This window comes from Podarcis liolepis, assembly GCF_965112155.1.
Source record: "Podarcis liolepis genome assembly, chromosome: 18".
NCBI classification, from domain to species: domain Eukaryota; kingdom Metazoa; phylum Chordata; class Lepidosauria; order Squamata; family Lacertidae; genus Podarcis; species Podarcis liolepis.
Window position 1 is genome coordinate 9,660,448 of NC_139572.1, and position 11,869 is coordinate 9,672,316.

Here is an 11,869-nt window from a genome sequence, read left to right on the forward strand (position 1 = left end):
GGAAGGTCGCCTCAGAGACGGACCTCCTCACGTCTCTCTCGCTATATTTATATAAATATCAGTTTAAAAGCACACAAGCGCAGACTGTCCCTCTCTAATATAAAATCTCATCTCTCTAGAGAGATACCCTATATAATAATGTAAATATCAGTTTAAAAGCACACAGGTGCAGACCTCTCTCGCTATATTTATATAAATACCAGTTAAAAAGCACACAGGCGCAGACTTGCCTGTGCCTCTCTCTAATATAAAATATAAAATCTCATCTCTCTAGAGAGATACACTGTATAATATATAAGTATCAGTTTAAAAGCACACAGACGCAGACCTCGATATATTTATATAAATACCAGTTTAAAAGCACACAGGCGCAGACTGTCCCTCTCTAATATAAAATATCTCTAGAGAGATACCCTATATAATAATGTAAATATCAGTTTAAAAGCACACAGCTGCAGACCTCTCTCGATATATTTATATAAATACCAGTTAAAAAACACAGGCGCAGACTGTCCCTCTCTCTAATACAAAATATAAAATCTCATCAGAGAGATACCCTATATAATATATAAATATCAGTTTAAAAGCACACAGGCGCAGACCTCTCGATATATTTATATAAATACCAGTTAAAAAACACACAGGCGCAGACTGTCCCTCTCTAATATAAAATAAAATCTCATCAGAGAGATACCCTATATAATAAATAAATAAATATCAGTTTAAAAGCACACAGGCGCAGACCTCTCTCTCGCTATATTTATATAAATATCTGTTAAAAAGCACACAGGCGCAGACCTCTCTCTCGCTATATTTATATAAATATCGGTTAAAAAGCACACAGGCGCAGACCTCTCTCGATATATTTATATAAATATCAGTTTAAAAGCACACAGGCGCAGACTTGCCTGTGCCTCTCTCTAATATAAAATCTCATCTCTCTAGAGAGATACCCTATATAATAATGTAAATATCAGTTTAAAAGCACACAGCTGCAGATCTCTCGATATATTTATATAAATACCAGGTAAAAAACACAGGCGCAGACTGTCCCTCTCTAATATAAAATATAAAATCTCATCAGAGAGATACCCTATATAATAAATAAATATCAGTTTAAAAGCACACAGGCGCAGACCTCTCGATATATTTATATAAATATCAGTTTAAAAACACAGGCGCAGACTATCCCTCTCTCTAATACAAAATATAAAATCTCATCTCTCTAGAGAGATACCCTATATAATATATAAATATCAGTTAAAAAGCACACAGGCGCAGACTTGCCTGTCCATCTCGCTAATATAAAATATAAAATCTCATCTCTCTAGAGAGATACACTATATAATATGTAAATATCAGTTTAAAAGCACACAGGTGCAGACCTCTCTCGATATATTTGTATAAATATCAGTTAAAAAACACACAGGTCAAGACTTGCCTGTCCCTCTCTCTAAGACAAAATATAAAATCTCATCTCAGAGATACACTATATAATATATAAGTATCAGTTTAAAAGCACATAGGCGCAGACTTGTTCTCTAATATATGAAATATAAATGTTAAGTTTGGAAGCGCACAAACACAGACTTGCCCATCTATACACAATATATACCATAATATGTAAATATCCATTTGAAAGCACACAGGCGCATTGCCTTTCCCTCATAATATAAAATATAAATGTCAGTTTGAAAGCACACAGACGCAGGCTTGTCCATTCCCCCTACACAGCAATATATAAAATATAAATGTCCGTTTAAAAGCACATCTACTTGCCCGTCTCTCTTAAAATATATATGTACATTTATTATAATGAATTTTATCTATATCTCTCATTGCAATTAGCAGTGCAAATACCAAATGTTTCCTTTAAAACACAATAAGCTCGCAAACGCCGCTATTAACAAAAGGCCACCTTTTTATTGCAATCTCCTTGCATTTTAATTCTAAGGCTTCAATTTTAATTCTGTTAAGATCAATTCAGTCTGTTTCAGTGTTGCTGTTGTTGTTTTGCATGTATTTAAATGAGGGTTGTGAAATTTTTCCTTGAGAAGAAGAAGAAGAAGATAATGGAAGACGATGGCAGAGTTGCCTTCCTGGGTGAAATAGTTATATAGTTATAGACAGCTTACCTTATAAACGAGTTATATATTACAGTATCTATCTATAGCACAATACACGTAAGTGCTATAAGCAGAGACACTGTATCATTTTAGTGTATTTTTCATCTTTGTTGGAAGCCGCCCAGAGTGGCGGGGTACAAATAATAAATTATTATTATTATTATATCACGGGGTAGGCCAAATGCACAATATATATTTTCCATTCAACATAAAGCATGCTATCTTACCTTAATGTTCTTATAAATATAAGCTAGTTTATCTTATAAATTATTTAGGATCAGAATCAGAAAAATCCTTATTTGCATCAGCTACTAACCCTAGCAATAAAATAAAATGTACTGACGACAGAGGTAAAAGACTTAACTATAGAAAATACATATAAACTATTTATTTATAGCCAAATAGAGAGAGCACACAAGGAAGTATAAATTATTGCTTCCTTTAAACATACGCTATCTTATATGTGGTATAGTTTATCTTACAAACTACTCCTGTAAATATCCAGATAAATATATTGGGGGTGTGCAGTGCCAATAAATGTTTGCTTTAAAAGTGCCGTTTCCTAGCTAGGTAGAGTTCATAAGGCAAATAAGATAAGATACGGTGCTTTAAAAAAAAAAAAATCCATACCATGTGACAGCTCGATAAAGTTCATAACATAAATGAAATATCCCAGATACGCTGTATGAGTAAGCGTTCACTTTGAAAACGCACAGACTTGAGACAGAGAGATATAAGTTTTGGAGAGGGGTATTTATGTTTTATTTACAAAAGTTTGTCTTAGGGTCATGGGTTCGAGCCCCAGGTGGGGTGAAATATTCCTGAATTGCAGGGGGTTGGACTGGATGACCCTTGGGGTCCCTTCCACTCTACAATTATTTGATTCTATGATTCTGTATCCATGAAAAGTCTTTCGAGGGAAGGATACATGAAAGGACATTTCCCATACTGTAAAAAAAAAAAAAAGTGTGAAGTGTGAATGGGACAAATGTGATTCTGCTTAAAAATAAAACAACCACGAGGTTAGTTTTGAGGGGGGAGGGAAAAATAATGGGGGGGGGCATTTGATATGTCCACACGCACACTGAAAAGGGGTTCAAAGTGGGGAGGTTTTGAGTGGCCTCATTCAGAGAATGTGGATCTATGGGGACAGAGACACCCAGAGTTTGGAAGGTGTGTATCCCTTTGTGGGGTGAATTAATAATAATAATAATAATAATAATAATAATAATAATAATAATAATAATAATTTATTTATACCCTGCCCTCCCCAGCCAAGACTAGGCTCAGGGCAGCTAACATTAGATATTAAACAACTGATTGAAATAAAACTTAAAAACAAGATTAAAAAGCAACATTAAAATACAGCCTCATTTCAGCATAAACTCAGATAGGCATACTTCTGCACACAGAGAACCCCAGAATTAGTGGTCTCCCAGTAACACCAGTCCTCTAGATCCTGACAGCCCAGTCCACCTACATACTTACAGAATCATAAAATGGTAGGGTTGGAAGGGACCCCGAGGGTCATCCATCCCAACCCCCTGCGATGAAGGAATCTTTGGCCCAACATGGGGCTCAAATCCCGGCCCTGAGATTCTGATCCTCATGCTCTACTGACTGAGCTTCCAAGACGGACTTAATGCACATTGAATTCTGTAGAGGCTCCGTGTTTCTAGAATGCTTTCCCCAGGAAGGTTCACCTGGCGCCTTCGTTACATATTTTTAGGCACCAGGTGAAAACCAGGCCTTGGATTGATTAATATTAATATTGGGCTGATTAATAAAGTGAGGTTACAGGTGTTGCAGGAATTTATGTATAGGTTGGGGGGGTGTTGCCCCTCCAGCAGATATCATGCACATGCAGCCCACTATCAAAACCAGCACAATCACTTTTGTGACTTTTGTGATTTGTCCCCACAAAACACTTCATCACGGTTTCTTCCTATCTATTCAAAGGGCCTTTGCTGCATGATACCAAATGTAAGAATTCACTGATAAATGTATCTCTGTACTGGCTCACTGGGAAAACCTCAGAAATTCATATAGACATGTGAGCTCAGCTACTCAGCAGCCCCTCTGCCTGAGTGATAATCCCTGGCATCCTGATACCTGAGTGCCAGGCAGGTAGCCATTCCAGAAATAACAAACCCAGATGAAGACAAAAGGGTGTGATGAACTTGGCTGGGAAACAGGGAAATGTAAATATCTTTTTTGTTACACTTGATGGGTGTTTGGTGGAGGGCAAGGGGAACCATGGGGCAGGGTCCAGGATGCTCAGATTCCTGCCACCAGACCTCCCCTTTCATGATGTAACCGTGATGTAGTTGGGGGGGGGGGTGTAACATGGGGATTAGCAGCTAATAAAAGTTTGGGTTCTCTTTTGTTCGGGGCTTCCATCTTGTTCCACCTGGTGGCAGGTAGGAGTCCAGTCTTCAATAAAGACCAAGCCTATTGGCCGCTGTTTTGCTCTGGTATTCCTGGCTGGTGTCCTTGTTTTTTGTCCAAGGGAGCCCTCAGATTTCTCCGTTAACACAGGGAACCAGGCACAGGGCCTTCTCAATGGTGGCACCCACCTTGCTGAATGCCCTCCTGTCAGATGTCAAGGAAATATACAACTTTTAGAAGACATCTGGAGTTTTTAATGTTTGATGTCTCACCGGTTTTATATATGTTGGAAGCTGCCCAGAGTGGCTGGGACAACACAGCCATATGGATGGAGTATAAATAAAAAATTTATTATTATTATTATTATTGCTTTATAGGTCAAAACCAGCACTTTGAAGCCGATAGGCAGCCAGTGCAATCGGGTCAGGATCGGTGCAATATGCTCAAACTGTCTTGCCACCAAATTCTGCACCAGCTTAAGCTTCCAAACTGTCATGAGATCTAATTTCAGGGTCGTGGGTTCGAGCCCCAGCTTGGGCTAAAGATTCCTGAATTGCAGGGGGGTTGGACTAGATGACCCTAGGGCTCCCTTCCCACTCTATGATTCTGTGATTCATAATTCAGATAGCGCGTTGCAGTAATCTAACCTAGAGGATTCCTAAATCAATAGAAAAACAAACTGCTATAGGAAGGAGCTGGAAAAATCAACCGGAACGGAAAGGGTTAACGAGCTGCCGTAAGTCCCGACACTGTCGCAAAGCACCCTCCCCCGCCTTGTTGCCGCAAAACCTTATTTCCTTCCCAGCCCCTCCCACTTTACGTCGTCTCTTCCGCCTCTTCCTCAAAAGGAAAGAGATAAAGAAAAGAAGCGAGGATTTCCCTGCAGCCATTACACCGGGATCCGATGGGACGCCTCCCATACGAGAGTGGAGAATGCAAAATTTTGCCTAGTGTTAAGTAAAGCAGGCAGAATGAGACATTTCTTTTTGTTGCACACCTTCTAGCTTTTTTTGGCAGGGGGGCAACTTTGCTGATGGAGTAAACCAAGGTTTGCTTGTTTTTAAATGGGATTTAAAAGAATGGTTTTAAATTTTTTTTTTTTTAATTAGCAGATGCTTAAAAGAGTGCAAAGAAATGATAATTTAAAAATTGTATAAGGAATGCTTCTCTGGAAGTAAATCCCCCTGGTAAAGGTAAAGTGACCCCTGACCATTAGGTCCAGTCGTAGCCGACTCTGGGGTTGCGGCACTCATCTTGCTTTATTGGCCAAGGGAGTTTCTGGGTCATGTGGCCAGCAGGACTAAGCCGCTTCTGGCGAACCAGAGCAGCGCACGGAAACGTCGTTTACCTTCCCGCCAGAGCAGTACCTATTTATCTACTTGCACTTTGACGTGCTTTCGAACTGCTAGGTTGGCAGGAGCAGGGACCGAGCAACGGGAGCTCACCCTGTTGTGGGGATTCGAACCACCGACCTGATCGGCAAGTCCTAGGCTCTGGGGTTTAACCCACAGCACCACCCGTATCCCTGGACCATAGGCTTAGTCCCAAATCAAGAATTGCAAGCACAGTTTCTAACGGGCATTAGCGAGCAATTCACACTTTTTCAACTTTCTATCCTGTGGAGTTTGGGTAGCTCACTGGCAGAAGACCTGCTTGCCTTCCAGAAGGTCCCGTGTGCAAACTGATCATTGCCAGGACTGGGAATGCCCCTCATCTGAAATCCTGGAAAGCAGCTGCCGATTAGTGTAGACAGTACTGATCCAGATGGGACCAGCAGTCTGACTGTATAATAAGGCCCCGTCGCAGGTTTCCACTTAAAACCATCTCTTTGTTCAAGATCATGAGGAGCAGAGTCTGCTTCCCCCCCAATTCTCTTTTGTTAAGTTTCAACATTCTTCACATATGCAGTCAAAACACAAATTCATATTTTCTCTTATTTTTATCAACTTCCCAACCTGTTTTCCATGGAGTTGTTGTTTCCCCCCCTTCCTCTCTTAATAGCTATTAAATCATAACCACAGTATTGTAATCTAATTACTTCTGTTGCTCATAGCTCAAATCCCACTTGCAAGTTCACCGTGCCATAATATTTCTTTAAATAATTCTATCAATAAGTGTTATCAGGTACAGTGGTACCTTCTTTTATGAACTTAATCCGTTCTGGAATTCGGTTCTTAAACCAAAGTGTTCTTAAACCAAGGCGTGCTTTCCCATACCAGCAGGGGACTCAATTTACAAATGGAACACACTCGACATGTTCTGCTTCCAAGACAAAGTTCACAAACCAAAACACCTACTTCCAGGTTTGCAGTGTTCTTAATCCAAGTTGTTTATAAACTAAGCTGTTCTAAAACCAAGGTACCACTGTATCTTGACGAACAGGAGACAAGCTACACTCTCAAATTTTTGCTGTAGACTACCTCTTTCTGTAGACTACCTCAACATCAAAAATACTAAAATCATGGCCACTAGTCTCATCACCTCCTAGCAAATAGAAGGGGAAGAAATGGAGGCAGTGAGAGATTTTACTTTCTTGGGCTCCATGATCACTGCAGATGGTGACAGCAGTCACAAAATTAAAAGACGCCAGCTCCTTGGGAGAAAAGCAAAGACAAACCTAGACAGCAGCTTAAAAAGCAGGAATATCACCTTGCCAAGAAAGGTCCGTATAGTTAAAGCTCTGGTTTTCCCAGTAGTGATGGATGGAAGTGAGAGCTGGACCATCAAGAAGGCTGATCGCCGAAGAATGGATGCTTTTGAATTCTGGTGCTGGAGGAGACTCAAGAGTCCCATGGACTGCAAGAAGATCAAACCTCTCCATTCTGAAGGAAATCAGCCCTGAGTGCTCACTGGAAGGACAGATCCTGAAGCTGAGGCTCCAATACTTTGGCCACCTCAGGAGAAGAGAAGACTCCCTGGAAAAGACCCTGATGTTGGGAAAGATGGAGGGCACAAGGAGAAGGGGACGACGGAGGACGAGATGGTGGGACAGTGTTCTCGAAGCGACCAGCATGAGTTTGACCAAACTGTGGGAGGCAGTGGAAGACAGGAATGCCTGGCATACTCTGGTCCAGGGGGTCACGAAGAGTCAGACACGACTAAACAACAACAACCACCTCTTTCTGTGATGCTTGTATGATTAATAATAATAATAATAATTTATTATTTATACCGCGCCCATCTGGCTGGGTTTCCCCAGCCACTCTGGGTGGCTTCCAACAAAACACTAAAATTCAATAATGATTTTGGGTGGTCTTTGGCTAAGGAGATGGGCAATTTCTAAAGTCTTTAAAATCTGCTACATACCTTTGTTGCAGGGGGGGGGTCCCTTCTCACTTTCCAGCAAAGGGGGGGGGGGACTCTGTTGCAACTGGAAACGAAGATCTGCCTTGATTCAACTGTTTCCTGCCTCCATCCATCCTGTTAATGTACTTCAGGGGACACTGAATCCCTTGGTGATGGGTTGCGCTGTAAAACCAACCCCAGTTTTACATATAATATCTAACACCGGAACTCGTAGACACTCAGTGAAGCTGCATGTTGGGAGACACAGGACAGAGAAAAAGAAACAACTTATTCACACAGCGCAGAGTTAAACTGCGGAAAAGACTTAGAATTTATTATTATTTCTTTTCTCTGAGGGCAACACTATTGGCTTGTGGGAGAAGAAGACCCGCTTTAGCCCAGGTCTGTCCTCCTTGCCCAAACCTTGAGCACTGCATTCCTTATCAGCTATAGCTCCGCCTTATCCGTTTCTGTACTGCTTCCATGTTATTTTGATACCAACTCTCGTAGGAACGCCATGATTTTAAGTCAGAGAGTTGGTCTGGAAGTCTGGAGCAGGGTGTTCTCCCCGCTCCGTACAAATTCTCCCTTCTTCCTCTTACCTGTATTATTTGCGGGGAGGGGGCTTCAGCAGCAGCCGCAGCGGTGCAGGAGCCATACCCTGCAAGAAAGAAGGAATCCCTGAATGTGTGAATGGTCTGTCACAGACCAAACGACCAGGGATGGGGCTTCAAGAAGTCCCAGGTGAGCAGAGGGCTCTTGGGCTCGAATCCTGTTTATGGCCAGGGGTGTACCGTTGGGGGGCAGGGGGGCGGGCTGCCCCAGGTGCCATCCTGAAGGGGGTGACATTCCGACGTGCCACCTGCCCGCGCCGCCCAAGCCCGCAAATCGCGAGCGGCAAAGCGATGAAATCCCCCTGTCCCCTTACCTGTGAGGCGAGAGGCCGTTGTCTCGGCTCCAGACCCTCCCGGGATGCGGCGGCTCCCAGGCTGAGCCTTCTCCTCGCTGCAATACAAAGGGAGACATCAGCCGGCGCCCGGCTCCCAGCTACGCGAGCCCCAGTCTGGGGCAGGAGGGTGGGGACCTGGAAAGGGGGCATTTCCTCCTACCTGATCTTATTAATTGCCCCACCCTGAACTCCTCCGCACGGGCGTCTGGGCTCCTTCCCGACCTGCCTGGCACAGAGGCAGCAGCCAAAGTCTCCCCCGCTTCCGGAATCACCCTGGAGGCGTTTTTGATGGGGGGAAACCTTGGCTGCTGCTTCTGCGCCAAGCGAGGCCAGGAAGGAGCCATGCCCGTACGGAGAAGCGAGGGAAGGTGAGGCAGGCGAGGATCAGGCTCAGGCTCTGGGAACCGCCGCGATGTTCTGTCATTTTTGATCCCGGGAGCAGGTGCTGGAGCCTCATCCCTGGAGGTGTGGTCCTGTGGAGGAAGCAGAAAATATCTGATGAGAAGGGGCGGATGAAAAGCTACTGCCCCATTTTTATGACCCCCCAAAAGACGTCCCACAAGGACTCCTTCCTTCTGTCCCAGTACCTGATGTTCGCCACGTTCACCACGTCCCTCCAGGGATTTCGCCAGTGCGAAGTAGATGTTGGGGAAAGGCTCCCTCCCTGCAAAGGAAATGGAGGAATCAGCAAGCGCCTGGATCCCAGTCTGGCGCATGAGGGAGGGGGGACACAGGAAAGAAGCATTCCTAAAATATGGGGCACTCTGTTGGCATTTCCACTTACCTAAAGTGGGAGCCTTTCCCCCCTCGCACTGGCGGGCCTCTCGCCTAAGGAAGAAAGAAGTTCTGTTAGTCTGATTGCTTGGAGGAGTTGGAGCCAAATAAATATACAGGTGATAATATTCATTATTATCACCTCTATATTTAGACATGTTGATGGACAAATTTTGGAGTTGATTTTGTGCCCCACCCCTCACCTGCACCCCTGGCAGGGGCCCACCTCACCACCCCCTAGCTAGGGCCCTGCCTGGACCAGAGAGAAACCCTCTTCATAAAAGTACAGGATCTCTAAATCCGGCCTGGGATCACTGGAAAACACTTCCCCGGACACACAAGGTCACAACATACCTCCGGATTTGGCTGGTTTTTCCTGCACCGCTGGGCTGCTGCTGTTTGCCCAAACCACGGCCCTGCAAAAGAAGAAGGACATTGTACTCTCTAGGGGGGCAGAACAAGCACCCCGGCCAGGCTGCCCATGCCCACGTCACCACAGGCTGCCAGCCTGCTCCTGCCTGGGCACCTGACCCCTGGCTTGGAAGGAGGGGAGCAAGGGGCTGGGGCGAGACGGGACTGCAACCCCCCAACCCAGCCCTGTTTCACTCAGGTCAGCGCCATGACCTCCCTGCACATGTGGGGAATGGATTCCCCATGGAATTAACCTACCACAATCTCCAGAGGTGGTGCCCCTCCAGCCTCCCTCAGGTTCGGGCGCCTCAGGAGTCTTTTATGTCCTAGGAGACAGAAAGGAAAATAAAAAACAGAGGAAGAGGTTACAGGTGGGAAATGTCCGGGAATCCCAAAGTTTAAATTCAGAGACCTAGACTCAGGATCCAGCCTGGACCTCAACCTTTCTCTGTTCCCCCCTGTGTCCTATTAAAGATTGTAATCCCCTCAGGGCAGGGACCTTTTGATCAAGGGTCACGCACAGTGATGGTGCAAAGAAATAATAGGAAAGTAATTTCACCAGGCACCTGCCCCGTGCAAGCTGAAGCCTGCTAGGTGCCTTTCCCTGAATACTCCAAATCTTCCACATCCTACCATTTCTTTCTTTCTAGAGTTTAGAGGTGTCCCCTACAAATTCAGAACAGTCTTTTGCCAACGCATGATAATAAAGTGAATAAGTTTGGAATAGAGTAGTTGCTTTGGGTTCCTTTATGGATCACTGCCTTGCCGTGGCGAAGGGGCTTGAATAACTCAGAGAAGCTATGAGCTCTGCCGTGCAGGGCCACCCAAGATGGACAGGTCATAGTGGAGAGTTTTGACCAAACGTGATCCACCTGGAGCAGGAACCGGCGAGCCACTCCAGTATCCCTGCCAAGAAAACTCCATAGACAAAGAAGACAGGCATATAAAAGTTATGACGCTGGAAGATGAGTCCCTCAGGTCGGAAGGCGTCCAACATGCTACTGAGGAAGAGCGGAGGACAAGTACAAGTAGATCCAGAGCTGATGAAGCGGCTGGGCCAAAGCCGAAAGGATGCTCAGTTGCGGATATGCCTGGAAGCGAAAGGAAAGTCCAATGCTGTAAAGAAAAATATTGCATAGGAACCTGGAATGTAAGAACCATGAACTTTGGTAAGCTGGATGTGGTCAAAAATGAGATGGCAAGAATAAATATTGACATCCTGGGCATCAGTGAACTAAAATGGACGGGAATGGGCGAATTCAGTTCGGATGACCATTATATCTACTACTGTGGGCAAGAATCCTGTAAAAGAAATGGAGTGGCCCTCATAGTCAACAAAAGAGTGGTGAAAGCTGTACTGGGATGCAGTCTCAAAAATGATGGAATGATCTCAATACGAATCCAAGGCAGACCTTTCAACATCACAGTAATCCAAGTTTATGCACCAACCACTGGTGCTGAAGAAACTGAAATTGACCAATTCTATGAAGACTTACACCTTCTAGAAATGACACCAAAGAAGGATGTTCTTCTCATTATAGGGGATTGGAATGCTAAAGTAGGGAGTCAAGAGATAAAAGGAACAACTGGCAAGTTTGGCCTTGGAGATCAAAACGAATCAGGGCAAAGGCTAATAGAGTTCTGTCAAGAGAACAAGCTGGTCATCACAAACACGCTTTTCCAACAACACAAGAGACGACTCTACACATGGACATTACCAGATGGGCAGCATCGAAATCAAATTGATTATATTCTCTGCAGCCAAAGATGGAGAAGCTCTATACAGTCAGCAAAAACATGACCTGGAGCTGACTGTGGCTCAGATCATCAGCTTCTTATAGCAAAATTCAAGCTTAAACTGAAGAATGTAGGAAAAACCACTGGCCGGTAAGATACAATCTAAGTCAAATCCCTTATGAATACACAGTGGAAGTGA

At 44.2% G+C, this 11,869-nt stretch overlaps 1 long non-coding RNA gene across 2 annotated transcripts; it reads right to left on the bottom strand.

The window, feature by feature from the left end:
- Positions 1-101: 101 nt before the first annotated feature.
- On the bottom strand, positions 102-2,207 carry LOC310697598. 2 transcript variants are annotated; one of them, XR_014521080.1, is made up of 3 exons: positions 1,049-2,207; positions 745-854; positions 102-328 (listed from the first exon to the last, which is right to left on the bottom strand). It is a non-coding gene; the product is annotated as an uncharacterized lncRNA (long non-coding RNA). The 2 variants fall into 2 exon arrangements; XR_014521081.1 differs by lacking the exon at positions 745-854 and adding an exon at positions 461-657 and having other exon boundaries at positions 194-230.
- Between the last annotated feature and the right edge of the window lie 9,662 nt (positions 2,208-11,869).